The sequence below is a fragment of the Pseudochaenichthys georgianus genome, chromosome 14 (assembly GCF_902827115.2).
Source record: "Pseudochaenichthys georgianus chromosome 14, fPseGeo1.2, whole genome shotgun sequence".
Classification (NCBI taxonomy): domain Eukaryota; kingdom Metazoa; phylum Chordata; class Actinopteri; order Perciformes; family Channichthyidae; genus Pseudochaenichthys; species Pseudochaenichthys georgianus.
Genome location: NC_047516.1, coordinates 19717707 through 19743040, shown reverse-complemented (window position 1 = coordinate 19743040; position 25334 = coordinate 19717707). Strand labels below are relative to the sequence as shown.

At 42.2% G+C, this 25334-nt stretch overlaps 1 pseudogene; it reads left to right on the top strand.

The window, feature by feature from the left end:
* Positions 1-18132: 18132 nt before the first annotated feature.
* Positions 18133-25334, top strand: LOC117458639 (multidrug and toxin extrusion protein 1-like; annotated as a pseudogene).

Below are 25334 nucleotides of genomic sequence, written 5' to 3'. Positions count from 1 at the left end.
AAGAGAGACACAGACACACGGAGGGACGTGCAGGACCCGCTTTGATGACGCACTAAAGCCAACTCTCTCCCAGATTCACGCTTGATAGTTTTCACAATACAATTTTCACTGCGTGATGTTCCAGTCATCCTGCTGGTTAAAGGTCATCGTCGTAAGAGCAGGATTTCTGCATCACCTGTCATGTTTTTTTGCGGATTATTTATGCTTGTATGGTTTTGAATAAGACATGCAAGGCTTGTGATTATAAAATACCGCATCTGAGTGATTAGACTGTGGAAAGTGATCTACCGTACATCATATCATATCCTTTACATTCATATGCCGTTTCTCCGCTGCTTTAGAAATGACTTCTCCTCCAGTCAAGTTGAGTCTATTTAAAAGGCACTTTTAACACCTGCACTTTTCCCCAAGTGCTTGACGGGAAACAAAGGACACACAGATACAGATTGAAATAAGAGTAAGAAGTAGAATAAGAACATAATGAATAGCAGGAAATGGTGGCGGAGCCTGCTCTCAGAAACAGGCACAAAAGAAAGCGTGACAGCTGTATTATACGCTATTTACTGCGTGTATTTTTAGCAATGTACATTTCCTGTGAGGGAAATTCAAAGATATTGTTCATTTACCTCAAATACTAAGAGAAGTATGATAAGAATATTAGCTTTTCAGGAAACCAATATAATGGACAATTATTGATATTTTTTCTTAAGCAGATAAGCTCAATTTGAACTATGATATGTATTCACAATTCATAAAACATGTTGTTTTCAATATTATAAAATAATGAAAAGTCATACAGTTTAATACTATATTTAAATTAGTTGTGACTTGATCAACGTCTCAAATATCCATTTGGGCCTAAGAAAAGCGATGGGTAATGAATGATTATTTTGCGGCTTTTTTCCCCAAACCCAGTGAAAAATATCCCCTGTTTGTTTTTGTATCAACATCCTACATAACATAACCACAGCTCTCCTTTGCAGGTTCCTTTTTACCTGCACTGCAGTCTCTTTAGTGGAAGCTTTCAAAGGAACAGAAACACTACTCTTTATTGTTTTGATGTCATCATATAGGATGACAAGTGCTCTAATTAACTGACACAAATAAAAGCATGAAAATAAAAGATTTCCAGAATAAAAGACACACTGTGTATCAATATCATTCATAATACTTTACGTGAATGTATGTGTGTTGGTGTTACTCGTTCACATTTCATTTATAATGTGTGGATTAAACTAATCCACAGCATCCTCTTTACAAGCCCTTTTCAACCACCTTTATTTTAATTTGTCTTTTTTTCCAAACACATTACCCTCCTTGTGTGGCAATTATCCCCCCATGAGGCTGCAGGCCTCACTCTTAAACAATAGGAGCAATCAGTTGCCCTCTCGCTCCCCCCCCCTCCTGTGTGCCCCTTCACTCCACTCCTTTTTTTTCTAGCAGAGTGCAAAGAGAGGATAATTTTTCCTAACAACAGTGGTTGGAGGAAAATGGCAGAGGGGGGAGAAAGGAGAATCAGAAAGAGCAAGGGCCGCTGATTGGCGGGGGTCACGTTGGTTCAAAGAGTCTCGAGGCACATCACACAATACAACAGCATGCAGATGTTTGCAGTCTGAAGCTATCAGGAAAATAAACAGCAAGCAACCCTAAAACACACAAAGCACAGCCACATCGCCTCTCATTCATACAAATAACCCTGCAGAAAGAAAGCCGATACAGATTAAATATTCTAAATTGCAGAATACATTACATTTAAACACTCCAACATGCAGGTGTATTTCTCTGATAAAAACTGAAACTAAATGTATTTTTATATTGTTCATAAACAATTGTTCGTCATGTTCAAATGTATCATAGTGTAAATTCATTGAGGTTCAAAGATAAAAAAATGAAATGATGATGAAAGTTAATAAAAACAAAACCTCATTCTTCATTTTCTTACATTTATAAAACAAAGACACAATGAAAATGAATAAAATAAGTATTTTCTGCAGGTTATTTAATGTGTATTTTTATTTTTATTTTAATGTATTCAGGGCTGTTTTTCCCCGGCAGTTTTCCAGGTCTTTCAATTTAACGCCTATTTCCCCTTTCATTCATGGCTGCTATCATGAGCAGTCAGCAGCTCCGTCCCTGGGGAGGGAAATCCCAGCTGTCACTAAATAACTTTTCAGATCCCTCCAATAAAGCTAATGTCCACGGACTATAAAGGCCGTGGAGTCCATTTAACAGATGCTTAACACATGAGCACACAAGGAACACACACCCCCCCACACACACGTATGCCTGTGAACAAACGCACACACGGGACTGTTGTGGATTACTCTAACCAGGCTAATGATCTCCTCAATGGGACAACTGGGACTCTTCTGAGACCATCTTCAGGCTGAGGCCCCACAGGGACCAGAGAGGGGCTCAGGGGTAATTACAATGTAAATGCTCCGTGTGTGTGTGTGTGTGTGTGTGTGTGTGTGTGTGTGTGTGTGTGTGTGTGTGTGTGTGTGTGTGTGTGTGTGTGTGTGTGTGTGTGTGTGTGTGTGTGTGTGTGTGTGTGTGTGTGTGTGTGTGTGTGTGTGTGTGTGTGTGTGTGTGTGTGTGTGTGTGTGTGTGTGTGTGTGTGTGTGTGTGTGTGTGTGTGTGTGTGTGTGTGTGTGTGTGTGATCCTGCTAGCCAACATGTGCATGTCCAAGATTAGGTTAATCTACAATCAGCTTTGATTATGATGGATGTAAAAATCACTGAATATCCAATTATTAGCAGTTTCGACAAAAAAAAAAGAAGAGGGGTAATAATTAGATTCATGTTAACTGATACTGTTATACGTGCACGTGAGTTTCCACACCTTTTACAGACAGTTTATTTTTGTCATTATGCTTTCGTAAACATGTTGTATTAAATACAATACAATGAATATCTTATTAAGTAAATGTATTTTATTTTAGCTGATATTCAATAAAAAAAACAACATTTTGAAGATGAACATGATCAACAACACAGTAACCAAATTTTTTTACAACATAAATAATTTTCAATAAGACCTGTGTTGCTTTTTTAGAAAGGCTGATAAATTAATCTGTCCTTGTTAGTTTGTGCACATGTTTTCTGGGCTTTTAGATGAAATATAAGTTCTAGTTCGCTCTCCACTGTTCAGTAAACATTCAAATGTGCCATCAAGGAAACACCTGCTCTCATTTGAAATGATGTTTAAACATTCAAAATCATCGGCACTGGATGCAGATTACAGGAAAGCAGAGGACAAGAAATGGAGGAGAGACTAATCGAGAGTGAGAGAGGGATGAGGTAAATGGATGTATGATTGATGTGAATTGGACGCTGGGTGAGAGACAGAGAGGGAGAGGGAGAGGGGAGACAGAAAATGATGTGAAAGGCACAAATTGATCCTAACCTTTTTTTGTCATCCTGCCTTTGTTTCGTTTCATGACCCCTCATCATCATCATCATCATCATCATCATCATCATCATCATCATCATTATTATGTCCCCCCTCTCTCTGTCTCTCCTGCTCTGTCTCCATCCCCTCTTCCCGCCCCTCTCTCTGACGATGGCTATGCCAATCAGATTGTAACATGACATTATGGCTCATTATACCTGGGCTAGATCTCGCTCTGCTGCTGGTGGCCAGCCTTCTGCAATTTAGTGCTCAAAAACCGAAACGGGTGAATGAAACGTGCTTCAAAATGTAAATGTTCCGTTTCCTTTGTCTCTTTATTTGCTGCATGTCACTTCCGTGGCGTCCAGACAGAATTGTACGAGGCAAGGCGTTATGTAATCTGGGGATACAGGCTTGTAACGCCTAAAGAAAACACTGATGGAAAGTGATAGCAGGAGGGTGTGAAGAGAAAAACAGAAGCAACGAGAGCGAGGGAGAGATTGAGAATCATAGGAGAGGGAAATGTAGAAAGAGATCCATGAACGCTCAAGCAGCAGAAAAACATTGTGGTCATCTGCAGTGCGATGAGTCACCTGTAGGCAACACACACACACACACACACACACACATATATATATATATATATATACGCACAGACCCAAAAGAGACAGACTTTGCCATCACAACCCACAGCTGCATGGCTACAATGCCATATTGTCTCGTAAACTGCTTTCACTGAATGTGCCGCATTGTCAAATCTAAAAAATTACAAGCCGGTTGCTGAATTAAAAATAAAAAAGCGAAGGAATTTCAAAATCAAAAGGAGAATACAAAATGGTTTGACCTTTTAAAAGCCTTGCCAGGGAACTTCGGGACATCAGCACGATAATTAGGATAAACTGTCGAACAAAATGTTAATGAAAGACAGAAATTAGTCTTGAGATGGTTTACTTCCAGCATGATGTTGCTGTTCTTGTAATTAGTTAAAATAAATCAACCATCTGTATCCTGTGTACATATTTCCTTCTGCTCCTTCTCTTGTTAGCTCGGGCTTGAAAAGACTGCGTCAAATGTGCTCTTTTCAACATGACTGAATCATTAGAGATCATACAAGATATGTCGGAGAAAAACATTTCAATATTCTATTTTTTGTTCATCTCATTAATGTCTTGATTGTTTTCTTCCCCCAACTTTCTGATACCTCCACACGTTTAGTTTACTTTCAAATAAAACCATTCAAACTTGGAACCGTCAAAATATATGTATTTATATGTTCTTATTATAACGATGCACCTCGAGCGATAGAATTACTAACAAATAACTGCTAACAGAGCACTTATATACTAATAAAGGACTGGCTTATCTATAGCCAGTTGAGTAGCACTTGAAATGCTTGGCTCTATGAAACCTGATGTTCTTATATGATTCTGTTTTCTTCAAGATTGTGTCTTCCTGGTCGAATGTACTTATTGTAAGTCGCTTTGGATAAAAGCGTCAGCTAAATGCAATGTAATGTAATGTAATGCACATTTATTTCCGTTCAATTCACACATTTTTAAACAGCACAATACAATTATTAAAAGCTCTTCTCACTCATATTTATATCCAAATATCCCATGTGAGGGTTTTTTATTAAATGGTATCAGACGCCAACTGAGTGAAACGGCCTTAATACATTATTGATCTGCAGTTTATGCCAGACAACACATAACCTACTACTCTTAACTAATATCTCAATTATTCAGCATGTTTTTGTAAAGGTTGTTTACATCGTCAAGCTTTAGTTTTTTAAAGCCTATGATAAAGATTATGTTAAAGTGGACCTATCATGTTATTTTTGAAACATATATTGTAGGGCCATACCTATATAAATATATATATATACCAAACAGATCCTGCATTTTAGCCATGCCTCATTTCGCTCTATTTGCTCTTTCCAGCCCTGTTTTTGCAGGGGGCTGATTCTGTGAGCTGCAGCTGACCACGCCCCCCTGCAGGAGAGGGGAGTTGGCAGTTACTTTGGCATTAGGGGAGGGATATCTAGATACTTTCCAAGGTTTGACATAATGGCGATATGAAATAAGATGGCGGCGCGACCAGTCGCAGCGGCTTTCGGACTCAAGTCTAGTGCCATTTTAATGTTATTTCATGTTTATTTGTATATATCTTTTTCACTTTTGTTAACATCATGCTGGGCAAATAACATCTTCAGCAGACACGATTTGTTAGAAATCGGATTATTCAGTGGAAGCGCCATTACAGACGCGTTTATCCGCAAAAAACAACATCCCATCGGAAATCGCCAGGAATCCCGGAGACCCATGGTTCACTATTCCCGGAACTAAGCGTCGCAGACGGAGAAAGGAACGTAAACAAAAGCGGGGATGCAGAGCCGGCCTGCTGGAGAGGCTAAGGAACCGCCCGGACAAACCACCGTTGCCGAGTATCTTTCTAACAAATGCAAGATCTCTCGCTAATAAGATGGACGAACTGAGACTACAGGTTGCAACACACAGGACTGTGAAGGACAGCTGCGTGCTAATAGCCACAGAAACCTGGCTCCATCCATCCATCCCGGACTTAGCTAACGAGCTAGCTGGCCGCACCTCCCATAGACTAGACAGGACCCGAGAATTGTCGGGGAAAACGCGAGGTGGTGGCCTCATTATATACACTAAGGATCTTGGGGCACAAACACAATCACTGTGAGTAACCACTGTTCCCCGAAGCTAGAATTTATGACAGTTAAATGCCGACCTAGATACCTTCCGAGGGAGTTCAATGTTGTATTGATAACAAACCTGTGTGCCCTCTACTTGCCCCTTGATCACAAGAATCATTAACTCGTCCCTCGCAACTGGAACTGTACCGCCAAACCTCAAAACTGCTGCAATAACACCAACACTCAAAAAACCTGGAGCTGACCGAGATGACCTGAATAACTACAGGCCCATCTCTAACCTCTCCTTCATCTCAAAAATCCTTGAAAGAGTGGTTGCTGACCAACTTCAACAATACCTGGACAAAAACAACCTTCATGAACCCTTCCAATCGGGTTTCCGCTCAAAGCACAGCACCGAAACAGCGCTGGTAAAAATCACCAACGACCTCCTCCGTGCAGCTGACTCTGGACTGCTCACCATCCTAATCCTCCTTGATCTCACAGCTGCCTTTGACACCATCTCTCACGCACTGCTTATCGGGCGTTTGGCGGACATCGGGATCACTGGTACTGCACTCTCATGGTTTTCGTCCTACCTCACAGACAGGGAACAATATGTCTGTCTCAGCACCCACCGGTCAAGCTGCTCCACTGTCTCACATGGTGTTCCTCAGGGGTCAGTATTGGGTCCACTCCTGTTTATTGTCTACCTGCTCCCCCTTGGCACTATCCTCCGTCATCATGATGTCCATTTCCACTGTTACGCCGACGATACCCAGGTCTACATTTCCAGCAAACCCAACACTGCCCTCCCCCCAACCTCTCTCACCAACTGCCTCCAGGACATCAGGAGCTGGATGAGCAGGAACCTCCTAAAACTCAACGGCAGCAAAACCGAAGCCCTGCTGGTTGGCACCAAAACCACCCTCTCCAAAACCTCATCCTCCCCTGCCTCCAACCTCATCATTGATGGCCACTCCATCCCCTTCTCTGGCCAAGTTAAGAGCCTTGGTGTCATCCTGGACAGCTCCCTCTCATTTTCACCTCACATAAATAACATCACCCGGACTGCCTTCTTCCACATACGCAACATCTCCAGACTCCGCCCATCCCTTTCTCAATCGAACACTGAAGTCCTGGTCAATGCATTTGTCACGTCCCGCATCGACTACTGTAACGCCATCCTCTCAGGCATACCCACCAAGCTCATCAATAAACTACAAATCATACAGAACTCCGCAGCCCGGATCATCACCGGCACCAAGGCCTCCGAACACATCACCCCCATCCTCATCCAACTCCACTGGCTCCCTGTTCAATCCCATATCAACTTCAAAAACCTACTGCTCACTTACAAAGCCCTACATAACCTGGCCCCCCCCTATCTGGCTGACCTTCTTCAGGAGTACACCCCCTCTCGCTCCCTCCGCTCCTCCTCTGCTGGTCTGCTGACCGTCCCCACCCCACGCCTCGTCACCATGGGTGCTCGGGCTTTTAGCTGCACTGCTCCCAGACTCTGGAACTCCCTCCCCCCGCACATCCGACAGTCAGACACAATCACCTTATTCAAATCCCAATTAAAAACCCACCTGTTCAAATCTGCTTACTCACTGTAGTGCTCCCCATTATATGTTTCATTTGTGTCCACTTGACTGTCTCCTCCATGATTTCCTGTTTGTGTTTTTATCTTGTTCTATTGCCTATTAGCTTTTATTTTATTTAGTTTTTATTTAGTTTTTTTTTTTTTTTTTTTAAATTGTACGGTGTCCTTGGGTGTCATGAAAGGCGCCTAAAAATAAAATGTATTATTATTATTATTATTATAACTGCAGTATATATTCCACCAGATGCAAATGCTAGCGCGGCGCTAAGTCAGCTACATGATACTATTAGCAGTCAACAAAGCATGTATCCTGAGGCTGTCCACATCATTGCAGGGGACTTTAACCATGCCAACTTAAAGGTAGAGCTTCCCAGACTCAACCAGCATGTTAAATGTGTCACGAGGGGGGATAAAACACTGGACAAGGTCTACACTAATATTAAGGGGGGCTACAGAGCTAAAGCGTTAGCGCACCTAGGCCAGTCAGATCATGTGTCCCTTCTCCTAATTCCGGCCTACTCCTCCATCAGGAAAAGTGTTTCCACCACTATAAAGACAATTAAAACCTGGCCTTTAGACACCACTCCACAGCTGCAAGACTGTTTTGAGAACACCGACTGGGGGGTTTTCAAACATGGACCTGGAACAGTACACATCAGCGGTCCTGGGATACATCAGGCACTGTTCAGACTCCGTCATTGTGGATAAGTGCATCCGGGTTCATCCCAACAAGAAGCCGTGGATGACTGGAGAGGTGCAGCGCCTGGTCAGGGAGAGGGACATCGCCTTCAGGACTGGTGAGAGGAAGCTGTACAGCACTGCCAGAGCCGACCTGAAGCGGGGGGATCAAGCGGGCTAAGATGGACTACAAGGGGAAGATTGAGGACTGCTTCCGGGGCAACGACTCCAGGCGGGTGTGGCAGGGGGTCCAGCAGATGACCAACTACAAACCCAGCCACCCCTCGGCCGACGGGGGTGACCCTCAGCTGGCGGAGGAGCTGAACTCCTTCTACGTCCGCTACGAGACGGGGCTATCGGAAGCAGCCACACCATTACACCCACCTTCCCTCAGCAGCCTCATCCTCACGGAGCACGAGGTGAGACGAGAAAAGCAGCGGGGCCGGACGGAGTCTTGGGACGGGTGCTGAGAGACTGCGCTGATCAGCTGGCGGGGATCTTCACCAAGATCTTCAACCAGTCCCTGTCCCAGGTCATCGTCCCATCCTGCCTGAAAACATCCACAATCATCCCGGTGCCGATAAAAAGAACAACATCGGCTGCCTAAATGACTACCGTCCAGTGGCACTCACCTCCACCCCCGCTAAAGTTTTTGAGAAGGTGGTCCGTTCCCACATCGTCTCATCCCTCCTTCCCGGTCTGGACCCCCACCAGTTCGCCTACAGGGCCAACAGATCCTTGGAGGACGTCATGGCCACAGCTCTCCACTCTACCCTGTCTAATCTGGAGAGTAGGGGGAGCTACGCAAGGATGCTCTTTGTGGACTTCAGCTCGGCATATAATACCATCCTCCCTGACAGACTGGTGACCAAGCTATCAGTCTTGGGAGTATCCCATTCCTTGTGTCTATGGATTAAGGACTTCCTGTCTGATCGCCCCCAGAGAGTGAGGATAGGCACCCACACCTCCACGTCCCTCAGTCTCAGCACCGGGTCACCACAGGGCTGCGTGCTGAGCCCCCTACTATATGCCCTCTACACCTATGATCTCGTCCCCGCCCACACCAGCAACTCCATCATAAAGTTTGCTAATGATACCACAGTGGTGGGCTGCATCTCAGGGGGTGACGAGACCACGTACATGGAAGAGGTGGAGCAACTGTTAGCGTTATGTAAAGTAAACAACCTGCAGCTGAACAAGCTGAAAACCCAGGAAATGATCATTGACTTTAGGAGAAAGAAGACCGACATGCAGTCCCTGTTCATTGATGGAGGCTGTGTGGAGAGAGTCTCAGTGATCAAATTCCTGGGCGTTCACCTGGTGGAGGACCAACACCACGGCAACCGTCAAGAAGGCACAGCAGAGACTCTACTTCCTGAGAATACTCAGGAATTACCACCTCAGACAGGACCTGCTTGTGTCCTTCTATCGCTGCGCCGTGGAAAGCATCCTCACCTACTGCATCTGCATGTGGTTCCTCAGCTGCACAGCCGCAGAGAGGGGTGCGCTCCAAAGGGTCATCAACTCGGCCCAGAAGATCATCGGTTGCCCCCTCCCCTCCCTGGAGGTACTGTACAGCTCTCGTTGCCTTACGAAGGCACTCAAAATCCTCAAGGATCCACACCACCCGGGTAACAAGCACTTTGTACGGCTGCGCTCAGGCAGGCGCTTCCGTACCATGTCTTCCCGGACAAACAGACTCAAATTCAGTTTTTTTCCCAGGGCCATATGTGCACTAAACGCTGCTAATATTTAAATTATATAAGCCTTCCGTGCAATACGAGGGGGATCGTGCAATTTAATTTATTATTTATTTATGTACATATTCCCTATCATGTCTATTTAAGTCCCATTTCTTGTTTTTATAGTGTCTTGTTGTTTTTATATTGTCTTGTTGTTTTTATATTGTCTTGTTGTTTTCATATTGTCTTGTTGTTGCGTGTTGGCACCTTGAGTTCATTGTAATTTCGTTGTACCTGTACAATGACAAATTAAAGATCTATCTATCTATCTAATGAATTGTGCTACTTTTAAAGCAAGCAACAATGTTTCAAATCTGTAATCAAAAAACTCCTCAAAAACACTATCGAAGCAGTTCCTGCTGTTGCTACGTTAGTTCAAACAGTAACAACGGACTATTTTTCTTAGCAGATGCATGTCAATTTAAATCAATACAACTATTTTTTAAATCAATAAAATAATTTTCTAAATCCATAAAAGCATTTCAATTAATATTGGGAGTCATGTCGTTACTTGTCGAGAATGTGGCCATGTAATAAGCGGGATAATGTGCAGCGACGCGGTCATTATGGGGAAAAGAACACCGACAGGCTGATCAGGAGCCCGACGCGAAGCAGTCGCTGCACATTATCCCTTACATATGATTATATAGAGTCATTATTCATTTGTTTTAAAGCAGGAGGCGCAAACGCTTGCCTCGGGGAGGGAGAGAAAGAGCCACAGTGGAGAATAAACAGAAGGGCAACCATGGCAACCATGCAAGGGAAGTCTTCTTCGCTGCTTTTGTGGCAGACTACAGCGCCACTTACAGGCCTGGCATATGTACTAACTACAGCGTCTCCAGCACTTTCGAGCAGCAATGGCCGGCCGTGGCCCAACCTCTCATTCCCCTGATAGGTGGAGAATTGACCAATAGCCGTAGCGCCACCGTCCTGACGTCAGGACAGTGGTCAAATCTGGATCAGTCTGTATCAGATCCGTTGCAGCCCCTTTTTTAGAGATTTGGGTATGGAGGAAAATAGAGAGGGTTGTGTTTTCTGACACTTTGTGAGTTCCCTGGAACACCGGGGACACATATTCATGTATAAAAGACGTACAAAAGTGCATTTTGCATGATAGGTCCCCTTTAAATAAGAGAAAAGACAGAGGCATAAACAAACCTTGCTTGTCTGTTGATTTCTTAATCGCAACACAACAGCTTCTTTACTTCAGTGGAAAAAGACTTTCTAGCAAAGCTGTATGTTAAACTGACTCATTTTTCATTGGCTGTCAGATAGCGCAAGGTTACTGTAAAAACAAAGCATTTATTCTGCAGCCTGACAGTAAAATCAGGTGAGCTTTCAACAGCAACATTAGCTACATTTCGCCTTGACAATCTACAAATGGGTGGGAACACTCTGCAGTTATTTGAATGTTAAATACAGAAACCACTGATATCCGCAGCGTAGTGTTTCCGGCCGTGTAGACACACGCTTTAGGTCTCCGTTTCCTCCTTGAGGTTAAAAAGATGGGAAATAAGGAGCAGATCTTGTCATCGTTCATTCTGATTCTCTCTGTGTTTAACTCACACTCTCCAGTCCTCCCCCATCCCTCCTCCCCCCCAGCCAGCTTCATCTCTTTTCAAGCCTCATCACCAACACGCAGCACCACCCCCCCCCCCCCCCCCCCCCCCATTTTCTCCATCCACTTTCATGTCCCTGAACAAGAATGAGATTAATTCAGTCCATTTGTATTAGTAGTAGCTGGATGTGCTGCTTTAGGTTCTCTAACTGCAGTAAAAATGCTCTGTGTTGAGTTGGAGCTGCTGTTGGTCGGCCATCTCTTCTCCCTGTGTAACCTGCTGGTGATTTCTCTCCCTGTGTAACCTGCTGGTGTTTTCTCTCCCTGTGGAACCTCCCTGCTGGTGATTTCTCTCCCTGTGTAACCTGCTGGTGTTTTCTCTCCCTGTGGAACCTGCTGGTGATTTCTCCCCCTGTGTAACCTTCTTGCTGGTGATTTATCTCAGCCTCTCTGTACGCCTGTGCAAACGTTTGAGCACGTTTTTCTGAAGGCACTTTTTTTCATTCATGGTCCACGTGCAATTTCCTTTTTTTTTAAGCATTTCGTTTTGTGAACATATTGGTTAAGTGGCTTATGTAACTTTCAGGAGATTGGGAAACGTCCACCTGTGAAAGACCACACGTAAGCTTTTTCCACAGTGTTGTCATGGTAACTATGTCAATGAGAGACCTATTGATTATTAATGTTTCGCTATTATATACAGAGTTGGAAACCTTACACTGTTGAGAAAGCATTCAGCGCGTTTACGTCTCTTAGTCCTCAACGTATGGCCTGGTCACAGCCAGAGGTTTGGAGAAGTACTCAAATGTTGTACTTGAGTGTAGGAATACTCTGTAACAATTTACTCCAGGTGTACGGTCTGATTTAAGTATTGATTATATTTTACATCATTAAACAAAATCTGCAAAGTAGATTCAAGTACACGATTAACCTCTGAATTGTAGTTAGGTATATGAACATAAGTAGCAAAAAATGGTCCTTAAGTACAGTGCTTGAGTAAATGTACTTACTAACCCTTACTTTACACCACTGCTTTGAACGCCTGTTTTGCTCTGTGTGGCTGCGACCTTTAACTGTCGAGTCTGACTACATATTTGGTCAAACTCTGTTCAAACAGAGAGTTTCACACATGAACAAACATCCACAAACACCCTGCCCTCGCCCAAGTGCATGTGAACGCGAAAGAGATTCATTACACTTTCCCACATTTGATCCAGAATCAGTCATACAAAAACAAAAGGGGCATTACTCAGTTTGTTTCTGCCATCATAACAGGAAACAAGTTACAAACACACATCTCTAGAACTAACCACATATTAATTTACAGTACATTTACTTTAGTACTGTACTTAAGTATTATTTTAAAGTATAGTATTTCCATTTTATCCTACTTTTACTTCTACTCCTGCTACATTTCAGAGGTAAATATATCCTACTTTTTTCTCAAATGACACAGTATTTTAAGTATCTACATTTTGTCCACATTGACCAACTACAACAATAAAATGCTCTTACATTTAGGAAAAACAGGATAAATAATAACCATAATATGATATTACTGTGAAAATATCTTTTCTGCATAGTGAGTACTTTTACATCTGAAGTACATAGCTTCTTCTGAACTTAATGTACATATTATTCAGAAATGGGCCATTGTGCATAATGAGTACTATTACTTTCTGTACTTTAAGTTCATTTTGATGACAATACTTTTGTACTTTTACTGAAGTAACATTTTGAAATCAGGCCTTTTACTTGCAATGGAGTACTTTAATACCATTGTAATTTTATTTTTACTTAAGTAAAGGATCAAAGATAAAGGAGTACTTCTTCCAACACTGGGCTTCCCCTCCTTCCCTGTTTTTTCCGTCACCGTTTAGTACTACTGTTGAGTCATAGACTGCAGCAACAGTCTCAGCCTTGTTGACGTAAGAATAATCATGAAATATCGTCATATCAATCTTTCGCTAAAGTTGAAACATCTTAACTCACACAGATGTGTTCGTATATTCACTTTTATTTTCCTATATCTCTCCATCTCCAATATGCCTATCTCCTTTCCTTTTTCTTTCCATATCTTCAGTTTCCATATATTTTCTTGAGTGTTGTTTGCTTTATGGTTGAGAGTAATAATAACTACAGCAGCAGCTAAAAAATTGAAATCTGACTAACTTTGATGCAGAGTATCACGTTTTAGCTGGCATGGAAGTAAAAGTACTGTATTGTAATATCATCCACATTTACCTCAGTAATGGATACCTACTCCCATATTTTTGTTTGTGTTGATGTGTAAGTTGTAAGTGTTTAGGATTATAGTCCGCATTTAAAAAGGTAAAAGCCAAGGTACTGATGAAAGCCAAGAGGCTGACAGATCATTAAAGTGTGTAGGTTAAGATGTGTGTGATTAGCGTTTAGATAAAGCAGATAACGTCTTTGTTTTCAATCTATTTCCAAAACCAGATAATGCAAAGTTATTTTAGCCACTTGTCAAAGTGTGTAAGGATCGATTTGAAGAGCTTAGACACCAAAGCGTCACACAATGCTGCTATGTTCCAGGTATGTGAGTCCAAGTGCTGCTATTCACGTCAGAAACAACATCTCCCGCTTCACTTCCTCAGACGAGAGAAGAAAAAAAACACTCCCGAGGGTGAAACTGAAAGTGAGAGAAACAGGTTGCCTTCCCTGCAAGGTCAACCAAGGTCAATGAGCCTCTTCAGACTGTCTGAGTCAACAAAGCACAGAATCAATTCCAAGCATTTCTTTATCATGGATGTAATACAGCCCTACGACCCCACCACAAAAACATACACAAAAGCCTAATGGGTGGGCTTTTGTCCGATTCATACAAGATGTCCTCAAAAATCAGTTTACCTCTGATCCTTGTTTTTTTATTTATTTCTGCTTGTGGAGACACCCGTTGGTGCTGTCTGTTTGTGTTTATCCCTGTGGACAAACCCGCAGCTTCATCAAGGGTGCTATGGAAAGGACAGTGTGTCATGAGGGAGCGAGCAGCACGGTGCCGCATTGTTTTAGAGGCTGGATGAGTCACTGAAGACAAATCAGGGTTGGTGGCATTTGAGAAGACTCGTCCATTGCATTATGACAGCGCTGTGTATATCAACAGTGGGATTATAACGTGTTCCCATGGTGCCGGTTTGTGCAGGTCAGACAAGGTTTTCATTAAGGCATAATGTAACCTAATTACCTGAGAGACAGTTACATGTTACGATTGTAATTTGTTTCTGCAGGAGAATACCTCCCACTCTGCTGTCTCTGTCAACCTTCCTCATGAAAACGAAATTATAATTCTCCAAACATCAAGCTGTATTTATAACACCTGGTACACGATTTGAGTGCAGCATTGCTGTGACTATTTCAAGAGAATTTCTATATGACTCACCGAAGAAATTCAAAAGCTCATGCATCATCAAAAGAGCAGACAGCAGATTCTCCTTTGCTTTAGTCATGGCTGAATTACTTCTATATCGTCATTTTTGGGTTCCTACTTCAGTTATATGTTTCTTTTGACAAAGTCTGAAATTCAAATGAGGCGCTTGACATTTAAAGGGAGAATGTGGTGTTACTAAAATGTGAACCAAACCCCCTCCCACCATGTCATTCAAGTTTTTATCACATTTCAATATAATGTTGCTCAGTGGGGGTTAGCTTTCTTTGAGTGACTGCCTTTCATCCTTTCTTTTTGTTGCTCTCTGTTCTGATAAAAGCACAATTACACAATATTGCCCACCTACAATAGCGGGAGCCAAAAACGCATTCATTTCGTTTTTGACTTTCAGCTTACATCCCCCACGTTCATCCCGTATTTCAAGTGTATGCAGGTGACAGACTCCGAGTATAATCTGTTTCCCCCCCCGTCTGCTCCCCATTTCTCTCTTTTTCCACCCATGAGTCTCTTTGTGTCTCGCTCTCTCTCTCTGACCCCCCTCACACACACTGCCAACGTGAGATAGCCATGTCTGTGTGTCCAGTGCAGTGTGTCATGTGTGATAATGTGTGACGTGCGCTTCACGTGCCAGCGGTTTTAGGGTTCCACTAGAAGCTACTTATTATCGTTATCGTTTTCCGGCATCATCATTATCAGCTGGAGCAGACGCCACGAGTCCCACTGCGTCATTGTTTCTCCCAAAAAACCCTAAAGCTCCAGCCGCCAAAGCTACCAGCAACTTAACCAACAAAGGAGGGAAGAGAACACATCGAAAATCACTCTGGCACTCTTTCAACATCCCTCCCCTCGTCCATCCTCTCATCCACGGCCTGCACCCCCCCCTCTGCACTGTCTCCGTTTTTTTTTTCCTCTCTATCAAATGTTCACTTCTTTTGTCTCATGCACTCTTTCTTATTCCATCGCACTCTATCTTTCTGCGTGACACGCTCTGCCCTCGTCCGCTGTCTTTGTCCGCAATTATCTAAACCACCCATCTCCTCATCGTTCCCTCAAACCCCCTCCCTCATAGTCAGAAGGAAAAATCACAACCTACACACAGATAAATGCACAACCCAACACACACTGACACAGGGACACTGTGCGTGTAAATAGTCTCACCCCTCCCAAAACCTTCTTCCATGCACACACTCCCAACCCCTACCCCACCCCTCCCCCCCACCACCACCACCTTCTACTCTCTCCAAACCCCCCCACTCTAATCCTAATCACACCACCACCACCGTCATCAGCCCTTATCTCACTCCACCAAATCTGCTGTGACTCAAAACAATTTCCTCTCATTTGCGATTTTTACTGCCCACCCCCGCCTCCTACACCTCCATCAAACACCTACCCCCTCCAATAAGCCCTCTCCACCTCCTCAATACCCCATCGCTACCCATCAGGCGCGAACCCCACCCATACGCACAGGCACACAAACACAACACATATACAAATGCACTCACGTACACACACTCTGACTGGTCGCCATTAAGAATGACGGCTGATGGTGTGTAAGCGGTGACTTGCCACTGTCATCCAGTGGAGCCCGAGAAGAACTGCAGTGTGACGTCACGGCGGACGACGGCCTCGCTGGTTGGTGGATCATATTTACGTGTGTGTGATTCTGAGCGTGTGGTTGGGTTGGGGGAGCCGGAGGAATACAATTTGGTGGGTGGGTGGGTGGACCCGGTGGGCCTTGCTGCATCACTGAACCAGGGAAATGAATGAGAGCCTACGCTAGGTGTCACCCCCTTCCTCTCCCGTTGGCCTCTGCTAATTTCTCTTTTTTCGCTTTTCTCGTCTCCTTTTAGCCCCCGAAGCAAAGAAAAACATTTGAAACTGCTAATTTGAGTTTGATGATATGTTGGACGGTATGTTGCAGAGAAGCTTGGCTGTGTTTGAATCAGCTGAAGGAGAAGCATATGTTTAGAATGATTTGATTAAATTATAAGAAATCCATTCAAAGTTCAGTGAAGCAGGCCAGAAATGTTGATCGTTTGAGTTTCAGCCAGAGCAAAACAGCACCACCCGATGGGAGGTTCACACAGCCGCAACCAGAGGTGTTACTATGGGAGAAGGAATACAACACGAAGAGGCGACAGGATACAAGCAAGTGTGCTGTTTACAGTGACAGGCGCAGTGATTTACCTGTGAGGCGAAAAATATATATGAGTGAGTCACACCACGTCAGGTCTTTTTGTATCTCTGCCGTCATGAGATAGTTTGACAGCCGACAGCAAAAGAAGATGGGAATTCTACTTTTAGCTGTTTGTTGAATCAAATAAAAAGGATATTCTGAAATAACTCTTACATATGATGTCGAACTTTGTTGTAATAATCATTAATAATGAATGACAGAAATCAAAACATGTAAAGTAGTGCTCAGATGATGCATTTACATATTTTAGCGATTGTAATAACTCACTTACGTCTTAATATTTCATTCAGTGTTTATAGCAGGCACATTTGATCGTAATGTAATATATTTAAGACAAGGACAACAAAAAAGTGTGAATCTTTGGCTAATTAAGTTTGTTTTTATATCCGCTCTTAGAATGCCATCGATGTTTACTTCCTCTTATGTCATTTTTGTAATGAAACCTGCAATAGCAACAAAAAAACAACTATCTGTGAATCCAACACATACTTATCAGCTTTTAGGCAAACTCGTTTTCTGTTTAACTTCCCCGCATTATGGAGCAAGATTATCATTCATTCAGATAATCATTCTTTTTTTAGAATATTATATTATATTCAGTGCTTTACTATGTTCACCAGCTAGTTGCCTATATGCCGTCTGAGCTGGTAATGTTCGGAGCTTATTTTCTTCTGAAAGGAGCTGCTTAGTTCCCTGTGTGCTTGTGCCCTTGCAGATACGTATCACCCGTCTTGTGTCACATGTATTGTCACAGTCATCTTTTACTTTTCCTAAACTTTCTCAAGTGAAATTATCATGAGTCATCCCACCTCCCGTCAGTGTCTTGTTAAGGGCAGGGTTTAACCAGATGAGCACTCTGTTACTCATACAGTGTGTTAAATCACAGGCAAGTGTCACTGCAGCACAGCCAAGAATAAACAACCAGCTTCATTTGGGCACCGTTTTTAGGGGAGTGCCCAGCTTGGTGGGGGGTCGGGGGTGGATGTGCCCCAGCATATTGTATAGTAACAGCCCACTCTCACAGACAGAATAAGGTGAGCAGACATTGCCTTCACTATTGATTATTACCCAGGTAATTGGGTATTGATTACTCCCAGCTTTCTTGTCTGTGTCCGAGGGGAACTGTACAGTACGATCATGCCGTTTGGGACTGAGTTTTGTTTTCTGCCAAATCTCATTTCAGAATGGAAGATGTAGCTGCATGTACAGGGGTAAATGGAAAGTCCAAAACAGACGAATCAGCTTCTCCTGCTGCTCACGGTGTCGACTCGCACTGCGGATCCTGCCTGAGAAGCATCAAGCGCTGGATACCTGTGGACTTCAAGAATGAAATTGTTCACTTTTTAAAACTGGCAGGGCCTGTGGTAAGATTGTGTTTGGATGGAAATCAACTCTTTGTTCATAAGTCCAATCATTTTCAGAGCTAGAGGTACTTAGTCTGAAACAATATTCAGAGTGACTGAGTGACTCATAATAACTCCATCAGTTGTTGAGGCTGTTAAGATTGTACATTTTTCAAAACCGGCTGTAATTGAGAGTATTTTACCGTAGAAGTCACTTATTACCATGATAAAAGTGTATACAACTGAGTTGCCTTTGAAAAACTTGGGGTTTGTGCTGTACCAGTAATTATTTTCAATTTGCCACCTGCTTTAATAAAGCAGTCATTAACAGGGTAATAACTGCAAACCATTGGGACCAATTGGACAAAGAATTGCCTGGCTAGTAAAAAAAGTGTTGCATCATTTGAACTCAAACCGATTACAGTGGCTTAAATAGATGCATTAGAGGAATCACTAGCTCAATTATCAGACACATTCAGTGTGATGTGTTGGCTGTACTCATTAAGCACTTAAGACGTTTTAGATGTTCAACGGTAACCCTTAAATGACTTCAAATTGCTTTTATTAACAGTATATATAGTTACTCAAACTCATAGTCCTTTGAACTGTATTTTTGTAAGTGTCTCTCCTGAAAAGAAAATTATACATTTTGAGAGGAAAGAAAAATAGTTCAGCATGTATCCACTTTTCCCTGCCTTCCACTTCGTGCACAAAACCAGTTCTTGATAGATGAGGACTGGCTGTCAAAAACCTACAGCAGCAATCACCAGAACTAGAAAGAAAAGAGATGTAGTAAAGACATTCAGAAATACAAAGGAGCTGCAGTAAAACCAAAGCATAACACACGTCAGCTGCCAATGAGTGGATAATAACTCGGTCAGTCACTTTACAGGCTGCATGTGGAGTTTCATGTCTCATTCATGTTTGCTGAAGTTCATTAATTTCCTTATAGTTATTCAGACGAGCATGATTTTGTTTTCCAGGTTATTTCACAGATGATGAGTTTCCTGATCGGCTTCGTCAGCATGGTGTTCTGCGGACACCTGGGGAAAACAGAGCTGGCGTTAGCGAGAGCCGTGAGTGATGTTAACGCAGTTTAGCTTAAGCTATTTTTGGCAGTCTGTTTGACTGTCATTGAAATTGAATGTAACTACTTGTGTGTATATATACATGGGTAATGCTGGGTATACATGTATACTGTATGTGCACAAATATATTTATAAAGTCATCCATCTGTTTTCTTGATGAAGTATGAATTTAAGCAACTGCAAGACATAACAAGAACATATCTTATTCTTGATTAGGACTATTGTTTATGCTTTTGTTTTTCTTTGTTTTGTTTCTGTTCTTATTTTATGTAAAGTGTATTTGAGCATTCGGAAAAGCGCTATAAAATCCGATGTATTATTATTTTTATAATTATATCTTAGCCCCTTGTGCATATCATTGCCTTTTTTCTATCTTTAACTTAAGATATATGTTTACTTTCATTTCTATTATTTATTTGTGTTTGTTTGTTTCTTTGTTGTGTTTTACCTATAGCTTACTTCATTTGAAAACATGAGTTTGTATTCTGAGCGAAGTGCATCTATTAATGAAGTCGATATCAAAAAATGATTTAACTACTTGGTTGATTTTAATTATCTATCAATTCATGAATCTGTGTTTTATTTTTCTCTCTTTTTACTATAGGTAATACATGTCACAGGTATTTCCATTGGCTGTGGTTTGGCTTCAGCATGTGATACTCTCATCGGTATTATATTATTACAACCAGGTCAGTGCTGACCAGTTACCGCTGCGTTCACACTATGCTCCTACGGATCTGTTTTCCTGAGTCAAATTGCACACGAGTAAGCGTTATTTATCTTCCTTGTTTTTCCGACCCGTTCCCTGCGGACCTATGGGAGCGTGTCGGAGTGATACTCCAGAGGGAAGTTCTGATTCTGCTCGGCCTGTTCCCCCTGCTGGGCCGTACTCATTAACACTCAGCCCATTCTCTTGGCTGTCAGGCAGAGCACAGAGGTCACCAGGTGAACCCTCTGCACTTCAACATCAGTGCATTATAAAAGCATAAACTGACATTGAATACTTCATATACACTCATCAATCATGAATCAAACAATTGTGTTATTTATTGCATGTTTTCACCATTTCCCCCTTTTGTTGTCTATCCTGAAGACTCTCCCAGCTGTATGTTAAGATCTTTATGCCAGCTCTGCCTGTGAGTTCGTCCTCCTCCACATTTCTTCCTAAAATATTTTGTTTATCTTCATACATGGATGTCTTAAAGAGGTCATATTATGCTTTTTGGGGTTTTCCCTTTCCTGTAGTGTGTTCTATAGGTCTATGGTTTGCAAAGGCTCAAATCCCAAAGTTGCCTCCAGAGGGAATTTCTCTCCCACTCGTCTGAAACGCCTCCATTGGACTCCTTTGTTGACTTCTGTAACATAGTGACATCACTATAACACTCGCAATTGTATTGGCTAGTGCTCCAACACATTGAACATGATAGACTAAGGAGCGGGACATCTCTAAGTGGTTGACCAATCACAACAGAGCCGGCCAGCTAACCAATCAGAGCAGACTGGGCCCTGGTTTCAGACAGAGGGTGAAAAGAGGTGCTGCAGTACAGACAGTATGAGAAAAAGAAAGACCCTTTTGAACATTAAAGTCACATTAAAGTCACAAAATACAAAAAATAACCTGAAAATGAGCAGAACATGTCCTCTTCAGTTGCATTATTGAGCCTTTAGACCTCATTCATCGCCTCATGTTGGATTCTGCAGGCTGCCTTCATGTACCAGCTGCAAGGGAGGTATCTGCAGAATCAGGTGTGTTTAATGTCTGCTAGACCACTGATGTGAAACTAAATAATGACTGAAAGTTAGTCTGTAATCAGATCATTTTGTGTGTTAGTAAGGAGTGTGTGAGAGTAATACGAAGCAGGTGGAATTATGTGTTTCTTTTAACAAGCTTACTTTGGCTCTCAGGGCATCATGTGGCCCCAGGTGATTTCCGGAGCTATGGGGAACATTTTAAATGTAATAATCAACTACATCTTCCTCAACCGTCTGGATCTGGGGATCACGTGAGTACACCCACCAGCGTACTCCTTAACTGAGTCATAATCTTGTCTGTTTTAACCAATCAGTGTATAAATTAGAGGAAGGAGATTGTATGTTTGAGTCATTCTTAATAGTCATCAGGGGGAGTTCTTTGTGCGACTGCAGTGACTACATGCTTTGTTTTTCTACCTCCTTTGTTTTGACACCACCAAAGTGGATCTGCAGCTGCCAAAGCCATCTCTCAGTATTCCTTGGCTGTGTTCTTGTTTGTTTACATCTGCTTCAGGGGGCTGCACAACGCTACATGGGACGGTACGCTCAGGAGATAAAACTATTGTAGAGATAACTTTATTTTGACTGTTACTTCCTCATAATTGCATGATTAAATATATCTGGGACAAATGTGGTGCTATTTATCAGGAAAGCAGAAACTATTTGTTCTATGTCCTATATGTTGCACTGTTGGAGGAGCCTGTGACCTGAGTTTTTCATTGCCCTATCTATACTGTAGCTAATGTGCAAATGACAATAAAGCCTTGAAACTTGATAAGTGAATTTTGCATAGTTATAATTACATTCATGTTGAGTCTTCATACATCCTAGTAGCTCTATATGACTTGTTGGGCACAGTTCTGAAGCAGCATAACCCACTAAATAATTGTTAGAAGCTTATGTGTGGAGGTTTTGTTCAACATGTTTACAATCTTAGTTTTGTGTTAGCACGTTTGCTAATTAGCACTAGTTATGTTAGCCAACTGACATAACAAATAAAACAGATAAACTTGTGCGAGAGAATGTTTTATCACACTATTGAATGAGGGCTTTAGGTTCAGTTTTTGCATTGTAGACAACATCTGCATTTCCCATGATCCATCCTCCCTCCTGTCGTCTCCTAGGCTGGTCAGCAGAGTGCCTGCAGGAGTGGGGTCCTTTCCTCCGCCTGGCCATCCCCAGCATGCTGATGCTCTGTCTGGAGTGGTGGCTGTACGAGATCGCAGGGTTCCTGGCGGGCATCATCAGTGAGGTCGAGTTGGGAGCTCAGTCTATCGTTTATCAACTGGCTGCTATCGTTTACATGGTAACTGCCTCACACATTGCTTTTTCTCCTTATTACTTTATCCTCAATTGTTTTGGATTGATATTGAGTAATAGAACAAAATGCATGACCCTATTTTAACAGGTTTACAGAACGTTTCATATTTGAAACAGATAATGAACATACTAAACAGGAATGTAGAGCATTAAAAACATACAATAAGTAAAACATAAATTGTCCTTTTGCCAGACCACAGAGCCCTGCGGTTGTTATTCGTAAGCAATGAGGTCCTAAATAAGTTGAAAAAAGGTTAAAACCTTAAAAAAACTGAAAATGTTCCCATCTTAAATCTGAGAGCTTTAGGAGGCATAAACTCAAACACAATACTTATCCGCTGTGTGACGTTTGGTGGTTCCTTCAACACCCACTTATTTTCAATGCACCTCCTAGCATGGAAGAAAATGATTTTCAAGAGTTTAAATATAGATTTTGAGAAATATTTGAGGGATTGTATGTGTAATATTTGTGCATATTCCTATTTTTTTTTAATCTACAGGACATGATCAATAATCTTACCATATTTGGCTATGAATTAATTGTTTTTCTATATTTTTTTCATCCTGTCCAACACAGTTTCCGATGGGTATCTCCGTGGCTGCCAGTGTTCGTGTTGGGAATGCCGGGAACACAGAGCAAGCCAAGCTGTCCAGCAAGGTCTCCTTCATCTGTGCATGTCGGGATCAAATTCGTAGCCTGACTAACCATCATGTACCAAAACAAAAGGCAATGGCTGCTATGTGGAGATCTCCTTGGATATTGGATCAAAGTCATGTGCCCTGTTTGTCTATTTAAATGTACCACTTTGAAGTCATCTGTCACCGGTTAATTACAAATAAATGGTACTCCACTTTATGCTTTTATATTTTCCCCAGCCTTGTCTAACAATGTGTCTTCCTCTCCCTTCCAGGTTGTGTCTCATGTCTCATCGGAGCAGTTCTTATTGTGTTCAAGGATTTGGTTGGTTACATTTTCACCACAGAGAAGTACGTACTTATGTTCGCACAATGAGCTTGTGACAAAGTGAAATTCATCATGTATTAACTTCAGAGGTGAGTGACCCATATCAGAAAAGTAAACTTGGACATGTTGTGTAATGCGTCATTACTACCGGAGGCAGGCAGTTTTATTGCTATTTTAATTCTATTGACTTTGTACTAAGCTGATATTCAGTATCAAACATTTTTAAATTTGCATTTTTCTTTCAGAGACATTATTCAGAGGGTGTCAGATGTCATGAAGATATACGGCGTAATCCATGTCGCTGAAGCCATTGCGGTTAGAAACTTTTGCCAATAAATCACATTATTTCTCTGCAGAGCGAACGGAACCAAACTTTAGTTTTTTGTTCTACATATCTCTTTATCTCATCTCCACAGGGTGTGACCGGAGGTATTGTCAGGGGGACAGGGAAACAAATGATTGGTGCTGTGTGCAACTTGGTGGGTTTCTACTTGATTGGGCTCCCCATTGGAGACACTCCAATGGGGAGCCCAATCAAGTCTGATGTTTCCTGTTAAAATGGGAATTGTAGGTAAGGGTAAACAAAAATTATAATATAGTGAAAATGTTGACACATTTTTACTCAAACTAACCAACAGCCCTCTTCCATCTCTGTCGCAGGGCTGTGGTCTGGGTTTTTAATTTCCGTTTTGATACAGTCTGTTTTTTTTAATTGTTTTCCTGTGTAAACTAAACTGGACAAAGGTCACAGAAGAGGTGAGTAACTCTGGTCTGTTTAATTATTACAGTGTAATAGCTATTATCTACAGTGTAGACAGCATGTGATAATAATACTGTAGCTTGTTTTCCTGTGACTTTTCAATATAAACGATTCTTTGTTATTGTTTTAAATATCTCTGAATAGGCGCTGATAAGAGCTGGAGTCCACATTACAGAGAGGAACAAGATCTTCGGGATAGAAAACAAAGGTAACACCAGTAGCTGTTAACTTTATCTATAGCTCAATATGGATGTCTTCTCCCTGGGAATCATGTTTTCAAATCCCCGACAGCCCCGGACTCTGGTGAGAAACAGGGCCACGTACGATCCAGTTCTTTGGGTGGTGTGGAGGGGACGCTGGAAGGTCAGCAGACTTCAGATGACGTGGTTCTGTCAGTCAGGCAGCTGGTGGTGCGACGTGGCCTCGCTGTGCTGCTCATGTTCATCATCCTCGCCGCTGGAGTCTTCATCAGCGAGCTCCTCATTAGACTGCTAGAGTTAGACGGGTGACCATCATCAGACCTCCTGTCTGCAGCATGAAACAAGCTCTGTGAGTGTGCCTCCAAAGGTGCAGATGCATCTTCATTTGTGGTGGAAAAGGAAACACTCAAACCTACATTCAACTTCAAAATGATACATTCAACAATGTCTCTACAAGATGATGTGATTATGATGAGAAGGTCAAATCAGCCTTCATTTCAGCATCATGAGCAATTAGTAGTGACACATCTCCACTTTTATAAAACGTATGTCCATCTATCATGCACTAATGACCAGCAAATAGCTGCATCACAATAGCAAATGTTACACAAGTCAAATTGTTTCATAACTGCATTAAATAAGGTGAATTATTGCACCATTTAGAGAA